The sequence below is a fragment of the Alligator mississippiensis genome, chromosome 1, assembly GCF_030867095.1.
Source record: "Alligator mississippiensis isolate rAllMis1 chromosome 1, rAllMis1, whole genome shotgun sequence".
Lineage (NCBI taxonomy): Eukaryota > Metazoa > Chordata > Crocodylia > Alligatoridae > Alligator > Alligator mississippiensis.
Window position 1 is genome coordinate 128599676 of NC_081824.1, and position 25192 is coordinate 128624867.

Genomic DNA, 25192 nt, shown 5'->3' on the forward strand with positions numbered 1-25192 from the left:
CTTGGGGGAGACCTTGTTTCCCCTAGCACCCCCCAGAATAACAAGGAATAATGGCCACAAGTTGTTGGAGAGTAGGTTTAGATTGGACATCCATAAGAACTACTTCACTGTCAGGGCGGCTAGGATCTGGAACCAACTTCCAAGGGAAGTGGTGCTGGCTCCTACCCTGGGAGTCTTTAAGAAGTGGCTTGATGCCTACCTGGCTGGGGTCATTTGAGCCCAGTTTTCCTCCTGGCCAGGCAGGGGGTCAGACTTGAAGATCTACAAGGTCCCTTCCAACCCTACTTCTATGATTCTGTGAATCAGGGTGGTGGGGAGTGGGGCAAGCAGCAAAATGAAAAACATTAAAGGAGCCACTGCAGGGGGTACTTCTGGTGCACTTTATGGAGATCCCTAACCATAAACCCCCAGGCAAGACACACTCTTTGTTTTTTTGGAAAACAGAATGTAGAAAAGAAAGATTTTTCCAGACTTACAGTAGAGAACTGACTGCATGCAGCAGCTCACTCACTCTCAGCCAGCTCAATGGCTTCTTCAGGTAAAAGTTAAAGTGTTAACCATTTCAGAGTCACTGCTGAATTGGCAGCATCCTTTGGCTGCTCACCCAAAAGTTACTGTCAATTCAGCAGCAACTGTGAAAGGGTTAACACTGCACTCTGACCCTGCTGCTTGCTGTGCTGGAGAGAAGTGGCAGCCATTACAGCACAGTGTATCCATGTTTTTATTCCTGTAAATTAAAATCAGTTTCCGCACTTAAACCTACACTCCAATTTTTGAGGGCTGATTTTTCACGCAATGGTGCATGCAATATGTGAGCATACAAAGTAATGCTAGCATAAGAATGACAATGCAAATGCCTTTTCTTAAGCATTTCAGAAAAATATATTTCCAGAAGCCTGTGTAAATTTGGGCTGAGCAGATTGCTGATACAGTTAATAACAACACTGTCTTTCCAATCAAAGCAAGAGTTTTCAGAAATTCAACCCCCACCCTCCACCCCCAAATGCTGGTAAATGCTGCAATCAATTTGCACCTTGGAATGTGTGGGAAGAGTTAGAAAATTTATCTTTGCCAAATTTATGTTAATTGGTTGCTTCATTTTAACATATGGGATAGTAAAACTATGGCTTTTTTTCTCTTTTGCTTAATCTGGAAACTTTCCTAATACTCCTATTCATATCATATCTTCAAAAAGGAGAAGGATCTAAAGTTTCCTGTTTGGTCTATGGTTTGCATTATATTTTGTACCTAAATACTTTTTGGCATCCTAAATCCAGTGTTAGAAGTATTTTAAAAATTATATTCTGAAATAGGAACTTCAGAATGTTTTGTCAGCATCTGGCAGATGTCTCCAGAGTGTCATGAACTATTACTGCCTAAAGAACTTGGCAGGCACTGCACAACCCTTATGTACCTTACAAGCATGTAGAAGTCCATGAACAACTTAATTATTGAGCATCTGTGCAGCCGTTCTTTAGCACTTGGTAAATAGCATATTTCCTCCCTACTTCAAGAAACCAGCATCAGTCCCTGCAGATTTCACAAGCATGTTAAAAGCCACATTTGTGCTTACTATTTATGTGTAATGATTTGTGAGAATGGGCATCTTTTAAGGATGAACCAAAGGCTGCTAATCCATATTACTACCTGAAGAAATTGTCAAGTATCTCAATTCTGTGTTTCCTATGAAGTAAGTAGTGCTGATACAGTTGCTAAGGTTGGAGGCACTTCATAAATTATGCAGGATTTCATGTACAATGGTGTTTCCTGCTAGAAAAGTCAGGGCTGGACACAGGCATGGGCAAACTGGGCAGCCACCCAGGGCCCAGACAGAAAGGGGGCCTGAAAATGGGGGTTTTTTTTCCATTGTCCAATTATTATTATCATTATCTCTGGCGAAGCCAGCTAAAAGTTTGCCCCAGGCCACCAGGAGCCTAGGTGCTGAGTAGAGTAAAGGGTGGGGGAGGTATTATATGCAGGCCAGAAGTGACCAACATGTTTTTAAGGTTGTTGGTTGTAGCTGTGTTGGTCTAAGGACAGGCAGGCAAGGTTCTTTGGGTAGATGTGGTATCTTTTATTAGACCAACTGAGTAGTTGGAAAAAGGTTATTTGCAAGCTTTCTGGCACAAGCATCCTTCTTCAGGCAACATGTTTTCAGACTCTGAGAACCAAGATAGCCATAACTACTATGGTAGCTTAAGAACTGTATCAGTACCCATACTTGTGCTTTGAGGATTTTGTCTAAAAAGAGTCTACATGCCTCTGTCTCATTTGTTCTTGTGAAGTCTTTTTGTTTGGGCATTGTACAGGTGAAAAAGATTTCCCACTTTAGAACAGCTAAGTCCCCGCATGCACATTTACCTTCTAAACTGTTTTTAGCTACTTTGAAGAAAATCATCACTCTGTAAATACGACTCCATATTGTCAATGGTAACACAAGGATTTTGCCAATTTTCAATAATTTTAATGGAAAAAAATCATGCTATTACCCCCAAATGTCCATTTTTTCATGGTTTACTAAAAATGTTAGTATAGATACTACATAATTCAAGCACAGAAAGTAGGAATTGATTTCTAGTTTGCAATTTGGAATTGACTGAACCATGGAACTAAGATCTGAAAACCATGAACTCCAACATAGAAAGCAGACACACTAAAGACTCAGTAATGGAAGGCAAGGAAGATCCCCATTTTCAACTCAGATGCATATGCTATGTTGAATGGGAAGAAACATAAGCTCTTTCAGTTTTTCCAGTGACTAGCATTCCTTTGCATTCTTGTTCAATGGAAAACCAAAATCCAAAAATCAGGGAGACTAGGTAGAGATAGGAAAAGAATAAAACCACATCATCCTTTAATGCAATCAGCAAAACCTCACAGTTTAAATGCCAACAAAGTTAAAGAACAGGAGGGAAATAAGAAAACAGAAGTGTCAAAATAACAGTAGAAATATTGAAAGAGAAATGAGTCCTTTGAGGGCCGTATCACATCTGAATACTTAAGGCACCTATTTTCCTAGAGCTAAGTGCCCTCAACCCTCCCTGCCTCTGGTGGGAGTTGAAAGCTATTAAATTTTTATAGTAGTTGAAATCAACCAGAATGTTCTTGCTGTCTATCTCCAGGACTCAAATCTTGGCAGCAGGCACTCTCACCCCAGGCCTTTGGCTCTCATATTTATTGTTTCTTACCACGCACTAACCCCAGCAGAGTTGAGAGACTTACAAAATGCTTTGCAAGACAAACCTTTTTAACTCCAGCTTGTTCTTAATTTGAGACAGTGTGAGGCATCACTTATACTTACTTCATCAGTGGCTGGAAGTGTGTGTCAGTTCCTGGCACTAGATTATTTCAGCTTTTTGTTGAACACAGACACAAGATGATTGGAGCAATATAAATTTTAATATAAACAAACATAGGCCATATGTGGGGTCATAGATCTCTACCCAAGAGCACAGCAGACCATGGGAAGCTGTGGGCCCCCAGAAGCTGTAAACAGTCACCTAGAGAAAGAAATTGCAGAGGAGCTGTTTTGAGTCTCATTGTAGAAATCACAGTCTGTTTGAGAAGCTAAGCAGAAGAAAATATTTTCCAGGAGACTTGGAGATGTTAATTATAGATGGAGAGAGAGCCGTCCTTCTGCAAAGAAAAACAGAAGTGACTAGTATCTTGCAACAGGAAAGCACCCTGTTACTGCAAGGTACTGAAAAACTAACTAGCTACAAGTGGAGACTAGCCCGGAAGCGGACATGTCCTAATCATAATAATGTTCAGAGCTGCATATAAAAGTTTTCATCTATTTGCAATATCCAGGCAAATCATAAGTACACTTAATTAGTGGAATGGAAAAGAAAGACTCATAGGTGGGACTGTAGGAAAGATTTTTTTTAGATGAGTTAATAAATAATATGAGAAGCATGTCAATTTTGCAGTCAGAGAATAAGTCAGCAGGAGTCTTAGATAATCTAATCTGATTTCCTGTATCATAGGGCATCAAATGTCACACAATCACCTCTGCATCAGACCCAACAATTTGTCTGACTGTGTTCTTCTAAAACCCATCTTTGAGAAAGGGCTCCAATCTGCTCCAATGGTTGACCACCCTCAGGATTAGTAATTTGTGGTTAATTTCTCTTTTGCATTTGTCTGGCTTTACCTGGTTCTTGCCATTTCTTCCTCTGCTAGACTAAAAACTGAGCCCTTTAGCACTTGGTATTTCTTCCCTCCTATGGTCCTTATCCACTAGATTGTGTCTCAGTCTTCTTTTTTTTAAATAGACTAAACAGAACAAACTCTTTAAGTCTCTCACTGAGGCACTCCATTCAGCTTTGAATCATTTCTGCAGTTCCTTTCTGCACCCACTCCAATATTTCAGCATTCTTTTTAAAATGTGGACATTAAGGGCAGCATCCTATTTCATTTGATGCATCGAACTGGCATTTACCCAGCCACATAACTGCTGTTTTAGACAGTTACTCACAGTTTATAATCCTATTCTGTGTGCAGCATAAACACCTAAGCTCAGTAGCCTACACTCTGGCCAGGTGTGTACACAGCTCTGCGTGGGTATACCTAAGCTAGCATAAGTCCTGAAATTGTAAATGAAACATAGGAGGGCCTTCCTCTGGTATCTAGCAACTGCTAATTGCACAATTTTGCCAGGCTACAGACACATGACATATACTTAAGCAGGTACATGTGTATGGAGTAGAGGCCTTTGAGAGTGTACAGCCACATGGAAAAGGATTGCAAACTGTCTATAAAGGGCAAAAATGGCAGCTACTTGATGAGTGGCATTTGGGGGCACAAAACAAAATAGGATTATGCTCTAAAACTATACTTGATATTCCAGTATTGGTCTCACCAACTCCTGTGTGCAGAGGTAAATTTACCTTCCTGCTCCTACTTGCTATTGCCATTTATGCATCCAAGGATCACATTAGCACTTTTGGCCACAGTGCCATGCTTGGAGCTCATGTGGAATTGCCTATCTACTATGACCCCTAGATTCCTTTCAGCATCACTGCTTTCATTCAGTAGATATGGCCTAGATGCCTTTTCTCTAGATATACAACTTTGCATTTATCTGTACTAACATTCAGTTTGTTTTAATGGGCTCAGATTGTTAAGAGATCCAGATTGCTCTGACTGCCCTGTGCTCTTTATTATTTATCACTCTGCCTATCTTTATATCATCCATAAATTTTATTAGTAGTGATATTTATATCCACTCCAAGGTCACTGATGAAATTCTAGTCAGCATTGTTTCGCTGAAGACAGGTCTTTCAGCAATGTGTTGCTATCTTTTTTTTGTTGTTGTTCTGGACAGGATTGCATGTAAAGGTAACCATACTGATATAGTATATTTGGATTTCACTAAGACTTTTTCTTTAGTACCAACTCGCTCATTAACAAACTGACGCAGTTAACCAGACTGGCACATTAAAAGATCTCAAAATGTAGTCATGGGTGGAGAAATATCCAGGAACCAAGAAGACAAGTTATACCCACAGGATGGAAGGATTAGGGAGTAGAATTGTGGGGTTATTGCTGATAGGTGCCTCACTTTGCACTCTAGGTGCTTTGCTGTAGCAAGACTTAATATCATCTTTGTAAGTATAAAAAAAGTGTATCAGATATATCAGATAACAGTATCTGGTGTTGTGTTATGTAATATTATGTAAGTATCTTCATATAATGATTTTACAACTACTGTTTCCACTTCTGGTATCCATACTTCAAGAGGGATATGGAAATATGGTAGAATGAACAGTAGCTAAAAACAAGCCTTATAATGCAAAGCTTTAGGAGGTCAAATTGCTCACTTATCTAAGAGAAGGCTGAGAAGTGATTTGATATCACAAGCATAACAGGAACCAATGAAATTGGTTGAAATCAGGGAAAAAAAATCAATGTTGAAAGAAATACGCATAGTTTCCTATCAGATTCAGAGTTGGGAAGGAATGGACCCCTCATCTGATGGCTGCATCTGGGGATATCTCACCTAACCAATGTTCTACCACTGAAGGGGCTTCAGACATTACTCTTTCAGTTGATTCTTCTGAAATGTAGTCTTTCAGGTTAAACAGGGCCTCCTGGCCTTAAACACTCTGGAATACAGTTGTTTCAGGCCTAGAATTATTCTATGTGGCATTACACATAGATATGAAATAGAAATCAAAGCATGATCACCTGAATGATCCAGAGGCTGGAAGAGTAACACTTAAGTTGCTCAACTTACACACTTAGCTAAGAGATAAGTGACAAACTTAATGATATTCCTCCTGACTGTTACTTCTTGAGATCTCCCAGTTAGCTACCTCTTTATCCATTTAATGAGTGCTATATTAATGCTGTTTTGTGATATTCTAATCATTTTATTTTAATATTAGCTTTACCCATCAACTTTCCAAACAAACTTGATTTCATTTTTTCTTGATATGGCAACACCTCATTTCCATAAAACATTTTTGACTGGCATTAATTATATTCCTAACCTTTAATTCTTTATCACTTGAATTCCCCTTAGTTTTTTCCCCTTGTTTTATCCAGGATTATGCCAGGTAAACCAGCTGACAGCCTTTTATGTCATCCTACATGCCCTTTTTGAATGCTGACCAATGCAAGTCCTCTGGAATTTCTCCAGTATTTCAAGATTTATTTAAAAAGAACATTGCCAATTCAGCTATATTTCCATGTATTTTGGGACTCTTGACTGCAAATTATCTGGGTCTGCTTATTTAAAAATGTTTACCCCTTAATCAGTGTTGTTTTACATTCTCCTTTTTTTACCAGTAGGCTGGAAAGTATTTCTTCATCCTCATGTGATACACGTTCATCATGCTGCTTCTTTCCAAACACAAAGCATCAATTTGTTTAATGGGTCTGCCTTTTCTGATCCCTTATTAACAGTTCTCCCATCTCCACCTATCAGTGGCCACATCTACATATGCACATAACTGCGGAGTAGACTATTAGCTGCAGAATAAAATGTTTTATCTACACATGTGACAGTATTAGACCACAGTAAACTAATTAATGCTGCAGTAATTAATTATGCCAGGGTAATTTACTGTGATTAAACATGTGTGTAGACACTGACCGCAGGTACAAATTGAGCCTAGTAAACCCAACTAACCAGGGCCAGACAGACTCCTGCCTAGCACCTAGCTACATTCAGTACCCTTGTGCCCCAGCCAGCCCCTCTGCTGCCCAGCACTGCCACCCAGAGTCTAGAGCTGACCCCTCATGCCCCTTGTCAGCCAGGGCCTGTTCCACCCCAGCTCAAATTGCTGCTGTCCCAGGCACACATGTAGACACTGCACCCAGGAGTACTTTACTCTGGCTCAAACTACTCCGGAGTGTATTGCTTCACATTAATTGCAAATGTAGATGAACCCACTGAGCTTATACCATTGCTAGGTACAGCTAGGTATAGCAATGGTATAGTTAGTTTATTCCTCCCTGAGTCTGCTAACAGGTGTTGCTCAGGTCACAAACAAGGCTGCACCATCACCTATACTGAGCTACTCTTTGCACACTCTTTACGTTGTAAAGTGCCATAAGTTTTCCCACTAAGCAGTCTTCAGTGGAGGGAATCTATGAATTGCCCCCGATTGCAAGTTTTCCAGCTACCCAATGATGCCTTTGCCAGGACAGATATCCTCCCTTTATTTTCCACACACATCCCAATTGTTTTCTTCTTCCTTTCTAGATAATTTTGAAGAGACAGGGATGTTAATGATACTGCAGAAAACTTTGCCTGTCCCCTGAAAGGAAGATATCTTGATGATTGTCACAATTGCTTAGGTCACCTTATATTATTATTTCCCCAAATGTATTTACACAAACCTCCTAATACCTTGCCAGCCATGACTTTTTTCCTTGATGTCTTTAACTTCCCATATGAATCTCCTGCCCTTTATTGCTTCTTAATTACATTGATGGCCATCTGATTCTTCTTTTTTCCCATTTGTAATATTTCTGATTGTTGCCTTCATCTCTTTTATTTCTGATTATTGCCTTCATTTCACCAGTTTGGACTTTTAGCCAAAGTTGTCTCCTCTTATGACTGTGGAATCATGAATTTTTGAACATCAAATAAACCCTTCCCAGGGAACTTCCAATTTTCATTCACATTTCTCTGTCCAGATGTAACACCCACGCACACTTGAGGTTGTGTGTGGTAAAGTATATGCTCTTGGCTGTTGTCTATTGTGGCTTTTGGGGGGAACAGAGCGGGAGGACTGGAAAAGGCCCACCTTCCTTCCCCATCATTATGTTCAGATCATTGTTTTAAGATTCCTTAAAAGAACCTGTAAAACCAGTTTAGTGACTCTGGCCAGATCCAGAAACACCACCTTTAAGTTGATTGGTTTGCATTAGCAGTGCATGGGTTTCTTAAGATGGTTTTAAAAAGAAAAGGTGCGATGGAAGTCTATGATAGAGGATGTATATATATACCGATAGATAGATAGATAGATAGATAGATAGATAGATAGATAGATAGATAGATAGATAGATAGATAGATAGATAGATAGATAGATAGATATTTTTTTAATTAGCAGTGTTCAAATGATGCTGTTTCTTGATTGGGACCCTGTAATGATGTCAGAAAAGGTCTTAAAAGTTCAGGCCACCTAAGCTGGGGTCTCTTTTTTCCTGGGGCTGCTGAGAACTTCAGACCCAATGGGGAGGGGGTTTGCCCCCCTCTTGTCTGGAGAGGCAAATAAAAACTACGTGATGGGAAAGCCTGAGCTGTTGTGTCTCAGCATAGCTGTATTGCTGAGCCCCGCTGTACATTTGCTGCATGTTTAGGCCTGGTACATGCTGCTTGCTGTCCTGACCAAACTGTGAGGTTGGCACTGACTGTAGTTCAGGCTCTTTTGCTGTTTGGCTGGCTTTTCTTTGAGTTCTCTTGCAGTTTCCTGCCCCAGCAGAGCTGGGATTAGGACTAGAAACTTTGGGTTATGATATGTTGATGAAAGCTGCAGTTAAGTTCCCCCCAAAGCTACCATGTGGAAGTGGAGATCGGCACTACAACTTCACAGGGAGCAAGAAGGGGCCCTTTGCAACACAGAAGGACCTACGCTCTCTAGCAGCTCCCTGCGGCACAGTGAACCCATGAAGCTGCTCATAGGACTCTCCGATGTGGGCCCCGTCTCCAGCCCATTGCTGAAGGGCAGGTATAGGGGTGCAGGCCTCCAGAACTACCCTTTGGGGAGCCCTAAGGCCCAGACTGCTTGGGTACAGGTAAAGCCCACCTATAGACCTTATTTTGTAGTTTATATTGTTTTAAAATTATAGTTAGCGTTTACTTTTTTTTTTTCTTTGTAATACATTTGGGTTTTGTGTTTACACTGCTTGCGAGGAAAGTGTTGTTGGTTTTATTGGACGCCTTAGTGATTCATTTAGTGTTTCCCAGGTAGTCTGGGTGAGGTCTCGAGCCAAAGTGAAATATATTTAGTACCCCAAAATTGAACCCGGCCCTTGTTGCTGCTACCATGTGCTCAGCAGAAGGGTTACACATATTTTTCCTCCAAATTTCACTCATAATTTTCCTTGGCTTTGAAAACACCAAGAATATGTGTGTATATACACAGGTGAGTATACATGCATTATTTATATACACAAAATGACTAATTGAGACTGTCCACTGTTTGTCCATGCAGAATGTAATTAGGCCATGATCACTGATCGCTACATAACCACTTAGTTGTTGTCCAGTGATTAATTTACCTGCATCACAATAAGAAGGCCTGAAATGGAGCTTCAAAACATTTTAGTTAGAACTTGTTTCTAGTCATGGGTTATGTTATGTGAAACGTATCATTGGAGATGAAATGTTTAGATTTTTTAACATGAAGCAATTCCTCATACCTCATTATATGTACAAAGGGGAACTGATCTGAAAACCTGGCTATGCCCCAAGCTCCTTCCCCTTTAATATCCAGTGCTAAACGGGAATGTTACCCTGCTGCACTAGAGTAGGCTCAGGAAAGAGACAGATTTCTTCCTGTACCCTTTTCCCCACCATCATATGTTTGTGCTATATACAGCAACATATGCTCCTTCATTAGACCTTTGTTTCTGTTCACTATTGATTGCAGAGGGTAAGGAATTACTTAAGGTGATGTGTAAAATGATAAAATAGAATGGAATATTGGGATGAAATTAGTAGTGTATAAGAAAAATTTAAACTTGCTCATAAAACAATGTACTTTTTATTGTCTTTGAAGTTATGACTATCAGATCATGCCTAGGAACAAAACTTTAGAGAAAAGGCTCCTGCATCTAACAGGTGATCTTCACTTTCTAAAATTGTTATGATTTTTCTATACTGTTGCTAACATCTTATTGCATTATATGCCTGTGTTTAACTTAAACATTTAGGGCATCTAAACACATGATGCTATGGGGTGGAGGGCAAAGCGCTTTAATTAGAACGGCTCTGAGAGACGCTCTAATTAAAGTGCTCACAGCATTATATGTATTCGGCATCCCACACTTCAAAATGACAGTGGGGGTGCTTTTGATGAGCTTTAGTTAAAGTTCCCCTGCTACCATTTTGAAGCGCAGGGACACTGAATACACATGACCTAGGGCCTGCTGGAGCACACTAATTAGCACCCTCCAGCAGACTTGATTAATCGAGCCTGCTCTGATGCGTGCTATTTAGCACACGTCGGAGCAGAGGTCCAACATGTGTATAGGTGCCCTTAGGTATTCATTAGAATATAGCAAGGGACATTGGCTGTCAAAAGAAATTCTGATCAGCTAGTTGGATGATCTCACTACTGTACTCAGTTGGTACCAGTGGTGAGTAATAAGACCTGATTCCTGGCATGCAAAATCTCTGTGACGGTGAGGATAAGTGGGTGGGAAAGGCAGGAATATAATGGAGGTGTGCATAAGAAGGTAAAGCTGTTTATATTGTGGCAAGCGGGTGGGGGGAGGTATGGGAACCCAGAAGCTCTGAGATTCTGAAGGGCAGAAGTGATGATTATAAGCTGTCTACCTCCCACTTTCCAAAGCACTAGGCTGCCATTTCAACAGCAGTTTGTCATTCTTGCAGCAATTTCTAACTCATTTTCAGGGCTTAAAGCTGGATTGGAAACTGCTCAACATCCTAAATTTAGGATTTATAAAAGAGAGTTGAAAACCGGCATTTGAGCCACAAACTCAGAAGTGAGCCACAAAAGTGACCCCTTTGGCTTCTTGGTATTGAAAATCAGCAGGAATTCAAGCAATCCAGGACATCTTAAGAAAAGAGTTAGAAGTCTACAACTAAATAGTGAGTAACCGTGTTCTTAAGAGTTCTGTTGGTTTCATGTCATTATTTTACATGTCTATTTTTCACAGTGGATGGATACATTATATGGTCTAAAAGTAATTTTTTAAAAACTACTATTATTTCTCTAATAATAACTCAGTCCAGGGTCTCTCTAATTAGGCCTTGGAAGAAACTGTTGGAAGGATGAAGGTATCTGGCCTCCTGCCTCAATGACAGCTCTCACAAGACGGGCATTAATTGCCAGCTATCGCACTGCCTTCTGGTTTAGAAGGTGAGAGAAATGGACTAAAAATACATTTTGGGTTTGTCTACACTGTACTTATTCAAATCCAAAGTCAGCTGCATTGTAACCAAGTTCTCTAGTTTGCTAGAAAGGGCCTAAAATATAGTTATTATTATACTGTACTTACTCTGTTCTAATGTGGAACTAATCATATAGGATAGTAACTCAACTGTGATTTGCCAAGGGGCTCTGCTTGTTGTATAGTAGAGTGAAGAAAATGTGTAGAAATATTTTCAAAAGATCTAATCAAGCTAGATTATAGCCAGATTGACAGTAAAAATGAGTGCTCCTTTTACAGATGGAATTTGTAGTGAGTGTTTAATAAGTTACCTTCATAACACAAAGCAATTAAGGTCTGGAGAGACTGCATACAATATCACTGAATCCTGGAGAACAGTAATCTTGTCACTGAGATCACTTTAATATTATACAGATTTATTCTAAACAATATTCTTGTGAGCCTGTACAACCAGACCTTTTTTCCCTTATGGATGTTCTTTCACATTGTGAGAACAGCAACTGCCATTTTCTCCTTTTAGCCTTTAACATTTTTAGTAAAAATATACAAATACCAGTGGTATCAACCTCAACCAGAGAGATATGGAGCACTTTTACACTTGGGGAGGGCAGCGCTTTCATTAGAGTGGCTCTGAGAACCTCTCTAATTAAAGAGCTTCAGCATCTCGTGTATCAGTATCCCTACGCTTAAAAATGGCAGTGGGTGTGCTTGAAGTAAAGCTTGTTCAACATGCTTTAATTTAAGTGCCCCCATTGCCATTTTTAAGCACAAGGATGCTGATACACAAGACATGGGAGGCTCCTGGAACATGGTAGACTCAATTAATCAAATCTGCTCTAACATGCTGTAATTAGAGCACGTTGGAGCAGCCTCTGTACTCATGTCTGGGCACCCAAAGTTACCAATACCCTTTCTATTTCTCCTCCCTTTTCCTGGTTTTAAAAGGGCTGTATGCATAGAAAAATGTTGCATACATTTTGATCATCCCACTCTTCCAGAACCCCTAACAACAGTGAAAGAGAACACCCATGCCCCACCCCACATCCTCCGAAAAATCATCAGATACACTCACTGCTGCGCATAGTTTGCTAAAATATTTCCATCCCCATTTTCCCACTCCCCACTACTGTTGTCTGGAAAAGTAACATAGATGCCAAACCAACTGGTTGTGTTGACACAGGGGTGGGCCAAATGCGGCCCAGGGGCTGGATGTGGCCCGCCAGGCCATTCTATCTGGCCTGCGGGGCCTCTAAAAATTTAGAAAATTAATATTTATCTGCCCTGGGCTGCCTGTCATGTGGCCCTTGATGGCTTGCCAACACTCAGTAAGCGACCCTCTGCCCAAAATAATTGCTCGCCCCTGTGTTGACAGGACAAAGACTTAATCAGGCCAGGGGAGATGGAGGAGACAAGGCAGTTAGCCTGAGGAAAAGGAGAGGAATGTGGGGGAAGTATACAGTAGTTAGCCTAGTACTTTGACCTGTGCAGGTTAGAGTCCCAGAATATGCAACATCACTTGACAGGTATATTTGTAGGAAATCAACTTCCATAAGGTTCCATATTTACTTGAATCCAAGATGAGTCCCGTCCCCCCCTCCACCCACCCATTTAAAATGGCAGGGCGGGGAGTCCCTCATCTTGGATTTGAGTACTAGGCAGCAGGGTGGAAGCAAGTGTGCGATGCAGCTATGACTCCAGTTCTGACCCAGTGTCAGCATAGAAGCTGCAGCTGCTGCCTACCTCCCCATAGCTGCCTCTGTCCCCTGCCTGCCCCCCCACAAACTCTGCCCCGTCACCCAGATTACAGGTAACCTTGCAGGTTGGCTACTGATAAAAGAAGCAGAAACAGGTCTACAGCCCAGTCTTTTATTTGCTTGCACTTCAAAACACAAAAACAAACATTTATCCCAAAGTCTATCTGCCACCCACGAGAAAACAATATGGATTCTCACCTATGCCAGCTGGGGAGACTTAGGAGGTGGGAGGAGGGTGGCACATACATTGGCAGCAGGTTTTTTTTTAATTTGCTCAGTTCTACAAATTTGCCTCCAGCCTATACCTCATATTTATAGATGGTTGGTTCTAATGAATGATCTCTGATTGGTTGTATTTACATTTCTTTCTATTGCTGAAACTTTTGGAACTAGACTGAACCAGTTTTCCCATGGATGTGAAAGGTGTCAATTAGTTGGGATTTACATTTCTGTGAAAATTACGCTTCTGGAGGGCAGAATTCTCATCTCCTTCCTTCACCATTATGAAATACTGCTGGCCCTCATCCTGTTTTGCTCTTCCCCAGAATGTATAGTCTTCCATAAACAAAGATGCTTTGTTTTTTGGGAGTTTGGGGTTTTTTATACAACTTACCTAAAAACGTAACAAAAATACATCTATTGTAACAAAAATAGCATCTAATATTTGCTTACATCTGTTATTATAAGCTAAAGCTATGGTATAGTATATTTAGATCAGGGCGGGCAATTATTCTGGGCGGAGGACCACTTACCCAGTTTTGGCAGGCTGTCAAGGACCACATGGGGAGCCCCGCCCCTTGACAGATGCCCCACCCCCTGGTCACCATCTTGGGACCAATGTCCCAATGTCTTGGGACCAATGTCCCAGGGCCAACACTGGTGGGGCCCAAAGCAGGGCACAGGCTGGCAGGGGTCTGTGGATCCAGGCTGGACTGCACCAGCAGGGAGAGGAGGAAGCTGGCCCAGTTCCACAGAGCCCCTGCCAGCTGGGATCCCGTACTCCTGCCACCCTGCTCTGGGCCCCTCCAGCACTGGCCCCAGGACACCAGTACAGGCCCTGTGCTCCCACTGGCTCCCCACCCACTCACTCCAAGTGCCCCCCAGCCCCGCGGTACAGGTGGGGGGCAGCACACAGCCCCAACCCCCTGCTTGCCGGAAGGGAAGAAGCTGGTGCTGAGCATGGGGAAAAGCGGCCCCTCGCTCACCCCATGCCCAGCACTCCCTGCTGCAAGTGCTCCTAGCCCACACAGGGCTGTCTGGAGCAAGCACAGGCAGCCCCACGCGGGCTGCAAGTGGCTACAGTGCTGGGCGCTGGCCGTGGGGTGAGCAAGGGGCTGCTTTTCCCCATGCTCAGCATCAGCTTGTAACCTGGCGCTGCTGCCAGCCTGGGCTCCAAGCCAGCTCCAGGCTCACCCATTGGTGGCAGCAGCTGCGGCCCCCCCACTTGCTGCACCAGGCAGTGTTGGCTGCTGCCCTCCGCCCAGAGCTCGAGCGCTGGGCAGTCCATAGGCGGGAGTGGCAAACACTGCCTGGTGCAGCAAGCAGGGGGGCTGCAACTGCTGTTACCATGCAGAGCCCCAACGGGCGAGCCTGGAGCCGCGCAGGGCCCAGGCTGGTGGTGAGGATGGGTTACAACCTGGTGCTGAGCACAGGAGGGGGAAGCAGACCCTCCCCGCCCCGTGGCCAGCACCCCATGCTGCAGCCACTCGCAGCCCATGTGGGGCTGCCTGTGCCTGCTCCAGACAGCTCTGCATGGGCTGCGAGTGGCTGCAACAGGGAGTGCTAGCCACGGGGTGGGTGAGGGGCTGCTTTGCTCCACACCAGAAAGAAGCAGGGAAGGAGCCTGGGGAAAAGCTGAGTGTGGGAGGGGTGGGGGGAAAGCAGCCCTTCCCCTCCCCCATGGCCGGCGCTACCTGCTGCAGCCGCTCGCAGCCCATGCAGGGCTGTCCAGAGCAGGCACGTGCAGCCCCAGGTGGGCTGTGAGCGGCTGCAGCATGGGGTGCCAGATTTGAGGCGGGCGATGGGCCGCTTCCCCTCTCCCCCCCATGCTCAGCTTTTCCCTGGGCTCCTCCCCTGCCCTTCCCCCTTACCTGAGGTTCCAGCACAGGGCAGCCATGTGGTCCCAGACCAGAAGCAGAGCAGCCTGGGGCTTCCGGCTGGGGGGGCGGGGCCAGGTGAGCCCTGCTGTCCTGGGAACCCGCCAGGTTTCCCCTGGGTCCTACTGCCCTTGGTTACTGTCATTTTTGGCAGGAACCAAGGGCAGATAAATATTAATTTTCTAAATTTTTTAGGGGCCTCACAGGCCCGATAGAATGGCCTTGCGGGCTTGATCTGACTTGCGGGCTATATTTTGCCCACCCCTGATTTAGATAATTTAATATATGGTCTTCTCTTACAATGCCTCTTTTCAGGCTTTGTGCTATGTTTAATTGTATCTCACTAGTGGTTGGACATGACATGTTGGACATGTTCATGGCTTCCTTTACTTTGCTGACCAAGCTAGTTGTCATGTCTGCAAAGATTCACTCTATAGTCCCTCAGAAACAGGCTTTGCTCAGCCATGCTTCTGCAGCTTGGCCTAGACCCCTTGAAAACAGTCAAGGCTGGCAACACCCCCTCCTACCACCACCCACTGGCTGTAGCAGGGCTCCAGCCCTGCTCCAGCCCAAGGCATAGATCATATGGTTGTTCCAGCCAGGTAGCAATGGTGGTGGTGCTAGAAGCTGCAGCCTGGGCTTCAGCATTGGGGCCCAGCCAGAGCTGCTGCTACTGCATTGAGTGCTATCAGGGTCGGCTTCAGCCAGCCAGAGCAACCACAGGCTTCATGCCCTGGGCCAGAGCCAGTGGAAGCAGTAGGAGGGCAAGGAAGGGGCAAGCAGCAGGGAAGGCCAGGTGGAGGGGGAAGGTACCAGGAGGGGGGCAGGTGCCAGGGGGTGCTGGCACCAGAGAGGAGCAGACAGCAGCAGGGGGCAATTAGTGTGGGGGGCAGATGGCAGGAGGTGTGGGGGGACAGGTGGTGGGGGTCAGGCCTCTGCCTTGGCCACCCCTTGTCCTCCACCGCCTGCCCCCCTACCCCCACCCACCCCATGACTGCCTATCACACCCCCTGCTCCCCCACCACCCACTCCACGACTGCCTCTCCTACTGCCCGCTCACCCACCACCTGCTCCCTTGCCACTGCTTTCCTCACTGCAGTGGTGGGGGGGATGAATTTAAGATGTCTGTCCAATAATTAACTTCTATATGTGGAAAATTATAACAAATTTTATAAATTTTCCATGTATTATCTAATTATTAGGGGGGTTGTCTTAAATTTAGGGTCATCTGGGATTTGAGTAGATACAGTATTTCTTAATGAGTATGTAACTTGCCAAAACCTGTGTTGGTATGAGTCAGCCATTTAGTTTTTCAATCTCTTCCTCTACCTGCACAGTGACTATCCATGGGAGGATTACCTATAAAGTGGCCTGAAATTAAATGACATGCTTAAGGCCTGTGTAGCAACATAAGCACAGACACAGGCAAGTGTAGAGATTTTTACCAAAGTGCATCTTTGTTTACAATTCTCCAAAAGAAACTTAAAACCATGGATTTAAGGGTCACATGGACTGGGTTTCAGAATAATCTTGCAACATCAGTCTAGTCCAGGTGTGCTCAGTCTCTGGTCTGCGGAGCCATCACATCTAGCCCACAGGGCTCCTCAGGGTCCAGACATTTGGCAGCAGGAGAGCAGTAGTCATTAATACACCATCTTCCTCCCTGCCAAATTCCCAAACCCCAAACCCTGCGCAGATGGTTGGGGCTAGGCCGCAACCCTTCCCCCCACAAGGCCAGGTTGGGGCCAGCCCACATGCCCTTTCCCCCACAGGGCCGGGTTAGGTGCCTTTCTCCTGTGGGGTGGTGTTGGAGCTTGCCTGTCCTTCACCCCCCTCCACTCAGCTGGATGGTGCCTGCCCGGCCAGCCACAGGCACCAGATCGGGACCACTGGGCCATGGGTGGACTCGGCACCACCCATCCAGCCCACCAGGGAAAAAGTTGGAGCACCGCTGGTCCAGTTAGATTCTGTCAGTCCTGCAAGTTTGCAAGCAGGACCCTGCAAATACCTGTAATGCAGGGTGCCTCTTTCAAATGTCCCTACTATTGAAACCACAGCAATGTTATTATTCAAGCACTCCAGTGCACAAGTTAGTATCTGCTGCAGTCCTCCTAATAAAAAAATGTATTAAACATGCACACACCTGCCTGGATTTACCCGTAAGACTGTAATACCCAACTCTATAACTATAGGTTTACTTCTAACCAAAGTAAGGCTTAACCACAGCTGCTGTCTTATGTAGATGAGTCAGCCGTCTTCAGAAACAGCCCTCCCTCCCTTGTCCCCGTGCCCCAGAACATAGGTGTTGCAATGCTGCACATCCATATCTACTTGCAGAACAGCGGGCTGAGGTCTCTTCCTTTTTTAGGAAGCTTTGCCAAAGAAAAAACAAATATTAAAGGTCAAGGTGCCTGTTTTCCACACCGTAGAGGTCTCTGCCCCCTGTCGTCCTGAGAGGTCCATCCTGAGAGTGCTTGAGGCTTTCTCAGCTGTGGCCAGTTAAACTATATGGCAGATTTTTAAAAATACTTGCTTGTGCTACTCTTGTAACCTCCCTTTGCTAGACAGTAGTACATCTTTCTGGCACATGGGCTTCCTGTTGGGGAGCTGCTATAATTCTGCACCAGCAGGCAAAAAATGGAAGTAGCACAGTTTTCAAGGGCAGGGCTAAGTCTGTGTGCAAAGGCAGGACTCTAGCAGGCACACTGTGTGCAGTTTAAGAGAGATGAAGATTGAGGCAAGACTTACTGAGGGCTCTCCACTGTGATAAGAGTCATGGCAGCAGCAGTTAATGAAGATCTTGCCAGACAAAGACTTTGGGAGGCATTGGTTTAAACTGAAGGGAGAAGTCTAAGTAACTGGAGCCTGTGGGAGAGTCCAAGAGAGCATGTAGCCCCTGGGAAAGTAGTGGGGGGGGCAACAGCAAAAGTGAGAAAGGGATAATATTGGAAATCATCCCAGAAAATAGCAGAGAGATGCAGACAGCTCTTTCTTTTTTTCACTTCTCCCAAGACCACAAACTGGAATACAAGGGCTGATGCAGAAACTCCCAGGAGTGAAGATCTTTGTAAGCCCTCCAGGTGAGTGACAAAGGAGTATTGAACTGTAGAAGTTGGAGAAGACCACAAAGCTGATCTGCAGACCACTGCACACACAGGTGGATTAACGCATGGGCCCATGGGGGCCCCTGCCATTCAGAGCCCGCCTGGGTGCCTGGGTTCTCTCGGAAAACAGCGGGTTTCCCCTTGCTGGCGGGCATCATACTAGGACTGCAACGGACCCTGCTTGGGGCTGCTGAGAGCAAGATGCAGAGGGCACCGCCTGCATATGCATGGCCACATGCATGCACATGGCCAGGAAAACAGCTGGGCAGCATGGAGAGCAGCTGCGGGTAAGTGAGGAAGGGGCGTGGGGAGGGAAGGGGTGTAGGGAAGCAGATCAAGGTCCCCACAGTGAGGGAGGGAGTGGGGCAGGGGCTGGGGGTGCTGCCCAGTCAGGGTGGTGCTTGGGATCCAGAGCCAGGGCAGGGAGCAGGATAGAGCCACAGGCGGCTCATTCAGGAAGTGTGGGCGCAGTGGGAGACAGCTCCCTGCTGCTGCATACATGCCCCAGGGGTGGCATGGGGGTGCATGTGCCCCCCAGATTTTTGTGTGGGGTGGATGTAGGCTGCTCCTTGTGGGCTCAGGACTCTCCACTCTGCTGCCTTTGCCCTGGGAGCCCCACGACAGCCATGTGCTTCATGCCCACCTGGCAGCAGTGGGGGCAGCAAGACGTGCTTCCCACTGCCGGGCAGGCAGGGGGTGCGTGGCTGGTGCAGCAAGCAGGAGGAGAGGTGAGCATGTGCCACCCACCCCCAGCCCAGCTGGGTCCATTCAGCCTCCCTCATGGGACACGGAGGTCTGCCCCAACCTTGGCAGTGGCAGCACTGGGGGGAAGCCCCCGCCCCCCTTCCCTCCCTCCCCCACTGGAGTACATGCATTCATGTTTATAACGGGGTGTGGGCGGCCTCCAATTTTCTGTTCACCCAGGGCCCCAATAAAGCTTAATCCACCACTCCCTGTACATGTACAGCTGCCCAAGAAAAGGCAAAGAGTCATTTGTATTTGCTTTGGTCTTTAAGCACTAAAATGACAACTAAATTACCAGTGCCCCTAAATACCCATATGCCAGAATAGAAAGAGGGAAAGGTGAGGAGTAACCACTCTGTAATGAGGCAAGGCCACACAGCCTCACCTAAAATAAGATATGCTGAACATATGTAGCTATGCCAGGGAAAAACTCCCGTCACTCCACACTTCCACCTCTTCACTAGTAGCATAACTAGGGTAGGACGAACAGGGCAACCACCCCAGGTGCCAGCTGCGGGATGGGGTGGGATGAGAAAAAGTGGCTGCTGCTGTTGCCAGCTGCATGATCACAAGCACAATTGCCCCAGTGCCCTGGCATCTGGCTGCATCCCAATGCTACTGCTCCTAACAGCTGATCTTCCCATCTTTCTGTTTACTCTCTATAGCAGGAAGTGTCTCTTTCATAATTATAGCTTCCTGCTCTTGAAGTCACAGGGTCCATGGCTACCTTTGGCCTTCATCTGCTTCAGCAAGGAAGGAAAAAATAAAGGAAGAAAAAGCCCTATAGGAAAAGGATATCAGCTGGTGGCAATTGGCATAGAGGTGCTGACTTAAATGGAGTTACACTGATTTACATTAGCCAAAGGCCTATCCTATGGCTCTGCCTCCTGCCCCCCCTACCTCCAAAGCCCTGTTTTCTTCTCCAGAAAGAATCCCAACAGCATGGATTTCTTCTAATGCTTCTCCTTTCTTAAGTCCTTCTTACCAGGAACCTAGATAGCTCAGGCAAAGATTGCTAATAAAATGTCTATAATTTTATCTACAATTGTGTCTTAAGTTTTAATTAAAATTGTAAACCTGTGGGTTTATCTTGGAAGATCTAACACAATATTATCTCTAGTTAAGTTGCAACTTCTTTTGGAGGTCTGATTAACTTCACACAAAATATTTTAGATCAATTATTTTTAAAATGGCACTATTTTCTTCAGGAAATTTCTCAAAGGAGTTCTTTTATCATCAAGAGAAATGTTTCCTGGAGAAACTGTCATCACTAGGAAAGTGAGGAAGGTATTGGTTTGAAAACTGGCTATTTTCAAAGCCTGTTTGTGTCTTCAGTTACTCTGTTTGTATTTTTTTTATTGTAAAACCTAACACAAACACTCGTTTCTTGTTTTTGCTGCTTCTTCAGTGAAACTATGTCACAAGTAACTATTGAATTATTGAATGTGAAGTAGGCTTTTTTTTCCTGTTAGGAAAAAAGTTGCTTTAGGACTGATTCTAGTAATTTGACACCACTTGATGTGTTTTGCTGGAATAAGGAGCCTACACAAATTGCACCATAAGCAAATTTCTTTATAATGGAAGGATCAGGAAACTGCAGTTTGGCAGCCCATCCTACTATTTTTTAAGGTGGATTTCCTAGCTGGCTTTGAATAGATAATGTCAACTGGGACTTTTGCAAAGGCATAAGAGAGGTGAAATTGTTGCCTGCACAAATTTAGATAATAAGATGTTTGCGTTGGTGCTTACCTATCTGCATTCAAGAAGTGCATTCTGCCCCTGGGATACCATTCTACAAGTTGGAAAGAAAAGTTGAATACACAATTATTTATTACTTATGGTACATTCATACCTGAGGGCTCCAAATGGGATCAAGGCACTGGGCAAGTACAAAGTAAAACGAGGTCTCTTTCCTTCTTACAAATCTTATTTGACAAAAAGCAGAAAGGATAGGAGGAAAGCTGCGTATCTGATTAAACGAAGTGGCTCTTGTCCTCAGGTAAGGAATATGCAGAAAGAAGGACAGGGTTTTCAGATCCTAATAGCGTATTTATTTCATTGCCAGTGGGCGCATCTACACATGCAGTTAATGAGACTGAATATACTCTGGTTCAGTTCGAGCCGGAGTAAACTAACCCCCACATCACCATCTACATGTGTCTTTAAGCACAGTAATTTACTATGCTGCTGGATACCACTTGTATCTAACGGAACTATGTGGCAGCACAGTAAATTAATCTACTGCACCCTAATTGCCACGCATGTGTAGATGGTGATGCTTTACTGAACAGTAAAACATCTCATGTAGACTTACCCAGTCTGAACAGAACTTAAAGAGAGAAGAGGTTTTGTTCCCAACTTGAGCAGAAGTGCTTTCATATTATAGATGGAATGAGCTTAACAAGTAAGTCAAATAAATATGTGCTGGGGGTATATCTTTTGAGATTCCCTTGGTTTGACCACATTACCCCATTCTAGTAAGCTGATTACTAGGGGGTCCCCTCGGGCTCCGCGGCCCCCCCCCTGGCACCTCAGAGACGGCCACCCAGATGGAGCCCCTGGTTCCGGGCTCCGTGCAGACGGAGCCCCTGGCTCTCGGCTGCGGGGGCTGCCTGTCCCTTTTTCAGGCTCTGGGGCCTGGGAGCATGGTGACCTCCCCTTGCAGGGTCTGCTCCCTTTTGGGGTCTCTGGCACGCCAGCTGGAGGAGCTCCAGGCCACAGTCCACAGACTGCGTGCCATCAGGGACTGCGAGCAGGAGATAGACTCCTACTGCCAGGCCCTTCTCCCCCGGGAGGCAGAGGGTAGATCACAGTCTCCCTCCAGGCCAGAGGAGGACTCTGGGACCTCCTGCTGTGTCCAGCCAGGGGCACGGACCAAGGTGGTCAAGGGCCCTAAGGCCCGCCGCACCAAGGCCCCTCCCCCGCCAGAACTGAGCAACAGGTATGCACATCTTGCTGCCCCAGCAGAGCCTGCTGAGTTGCCGGCTCCCACAGGCAACATGGGCCCAACTGCAACTCCCGGCCCTGCTCTCCCCAAGACAAAAAGTAAGGTGTTTGTTGTCGGAGACTCCCTCCTGAGGGGGACGGAGGGGCCAATCTGCCACCCCGACCCCTTAGCCCGGCAAGTCTGCTGCTTCCCAGGGGCCCGCATCCGGGACATTGCAGAGAGGATCCCCAAGCTCCTCAAACCCACAGACCGCTATCCCATGCTCCTTATTCATGTGGGCGCCAATGACACGGCTCGGAGCACTCCCAGCCAGGTCATGAGGCGCTACAGGGATTTGGGAGCGGGACTTAAGGGTCTGGGGGCACAGGTGGTGTTCTCGTCGATCCTCCCAGTCTCAGGCTATGGGCTGAGAAGGGACAGGAGGATCTATGTGGTCAACCAAAGACTGCGGCGCTGGTGTCGTCAGGAAGGCTTTGGCTTTCATGACCACAGCCCGCTCTTTGGCAAGAGAGGCAGCGAGCTGCTGGGAAGAGATGGTCTCCACCTCTCTCCCCTAGGGAGGAGGCTCTTCTCAGCCAGACTGGCTGACCTGCTCCACCGGGCTTTAAACTAAGCCCGCTGGGGGACGGGGGGACTACCGCCACTGCTGGCCCGCTGAGCAATCCTTGCAAAGCCAGCGGATCACGGCACTCAAGTGAGCCCACCCCAGCCCCAGCCCTGGTAAAATCTGTGGGCAAGGAAGGAGCCCCCCAGGGGGCACTTGCCTGCCTGTACACAAATGCCAGGAGCTTGGGGAATAAGCAGGAGGAGCTCATCCTCCTGCTCAGTGCAAACAATTACGATGTCATAGGGATCACGGAGACCTGGTGGGACTCCACACATGACTGGACCACGGGGATAGATGGCTATACCCTGTACAGGAGGGATCGTGTAGAGAAAAGGGGCGGGGGTGTAGCTCTCTATGTTAAGGAAAGCTACGCGTCCCTGCAAGCCGATATTGGCGACCAGGGTGGACGGCTGGAGACCCTCTGGGTTAAAATCTGTGGGGAACACGGCACAGGGGACACAATGGTGGGAGTCTATTACAGACCTCCCACCCAAAGTCCTGAGCTAGACCAGGAGTTTGCCCAGGAACTGGCTGAGGCAGCTTGCTCCAGGACCACGGTTGTCATGGGTGACTTCAATTACCCAGACATCTCGTGGGAGGATCGCTCAGCAAAATCTGAGCGGTCGCAGAGCTTCCTCTCGTGCGTGGATGACCTCTACCTGACTCAAGAAGTCTATGGGCCAACGAGAGGCAAAGCGCTGCTCGACCTGGTGCTGGCTACTGGGGAGGACCTAGTCGGCGACCTAGTGATCGATGGGAAGCTGGGTGACAGTGACCACGAGCTGATCACCTTCACCATCCGCCGAAAAGCTGGCAAGTCAGTCAGCAACACGCAAGTCCTTGACTTCAGGAAAGCCGACTTTGACAAGCTCAGGAGGCTTGTCAGTGAGGCCCTAAGGGACTGTGACCGCAGGGAGAGGGGAGTTCAAGAAGAGTGGTTGCTCCTCAAGGGAGCGATCCTCAATGCACAAACTAAGTCTATTCCATCTCGGAGGAAAGGCAGCAAGAGGGCACAGCAGCCCCCCTGGCTCTCCAGGGACCTAGCAGACCTCCTGAGGCTAAAAAGAAAGGCCTACAAAGGATGGAGGATGGGAGTCACCTCCAAGGAGGATTATTCTGCACTGGTCCGGTCCTGTAGGGAGCAGACCAGGAAAGCCAAGGCTGCAGCTGAACTCCAGCTAGCTTTGAGCATCAAGGACAATAAAAAGTCCTTTTTCAGATATGTGGGGAGCCGGAGGAAAAGCAGGGGCAACGTTGGACCCCTGCTGAATCAGATGGGGCAACTGACAACTGACGCCCAGGAAAAAGCCAACCTATTAAATAGGTACTTTGCGTCGGTCTTTCATCAGCCCCATGGGACGCCTGTGCCTGCTACAGGGCCGGGAAGTCCGGGTGAGGGTGATCCTCTGCCCTCCATTAATGCTGACTTTGTGAAGGAACATCTTGAGAAGCTGGATACCTTCAAGTCAGCCGGCCCTGACAATCTTCACCCCAGGGTACTCAAGGAGCTGGCGAGCATCATAGCCCAGCCTCTAGCGCGGATCTTTGAAAACTCATGGTGCTCTGGTGTAGTGCCCGAAGACTGGAAGAAGGCCAACGTGGTGCCTATCTTCAAGAAAGGGAGGAAAGTGGATCCGGCTAACTATAGGCCCATCAGCCTGACTTCTATCCCGGGGAAGATCTTAGAAAAGTTTATTAAGGAGGCCATCCTTAATGGACTGGCCGACACCAACATCTTAAGGGATAGCCAGCACGGGTTTGTTGCGGGTAGGTCTTGCTTGACCAATCTCATTTCCTTCTACGACCAGGTGACCTATCACCTGGACAAGGGAGAAGAGATTGATGTCATATATCTTGACTTCAAAAAAGCCTTCGATCTGGTGTCCCATGATCATCTCTTGGAGAAACTGGCCAATTGTCGCCTTGGGTCCCCCACGATCCACTGGCTGGAAAATTGGCTCCGGGGTCGGACCCAGAGGGTAGTAATTGATGGAAGTCACTCATCGTGGTGTCCTGTGACCAGTGGGGTCCCCCAGGGCTCTGTCCTTGGACCCATACTGTTCAACATCTTCATTAACGATGTGGACACTGGAGTCAGAAGCGGACTGGCCAAGTTCGCCGATGACACCAAACTTTGGGGAAAAGCATCCACGCCAGAAGACAGGCGGGTGATCCAGGCTGACCTGGACAGGCTCAGCAAGTGGGCGGATGAGAATCTGATGGTGTTCAACGCCGATAAATGCAAGGTTCTCCACCTTGGGAAAAAAAACCCACAGCATCCTTATAGGCTCGGCAGTGCTATGTTGGCTAGCACTATGGAAGAAAGAGACTTGGGGGTCATCACTGA

The 25192-nt window shown here is 46.3% G+C and overlaps 1 long non-coding RNA gene across 1 annotated transcript in view; it reads left to right on the forward strand.

Moving 5' to 3' along the window:
* The first annotated feature begins 18175 nt into the window (after window positions 1-18175).
* LOC109283404 (uncharacterized) overlaps window positions 18176-25192 on the forward strand; it is a 28503-nt gene continuing 21486 nt past the window's right edge. Inside the window, exon 1 of the long non-coding RNA XR_009455296.1 lies at window positions 18176-18834. This is a non-coding gene — a long non-coding RNA (uncharacterized LOC109283404). The remainder of the gene's footprint in view (window positions 18835-25192) is intronic.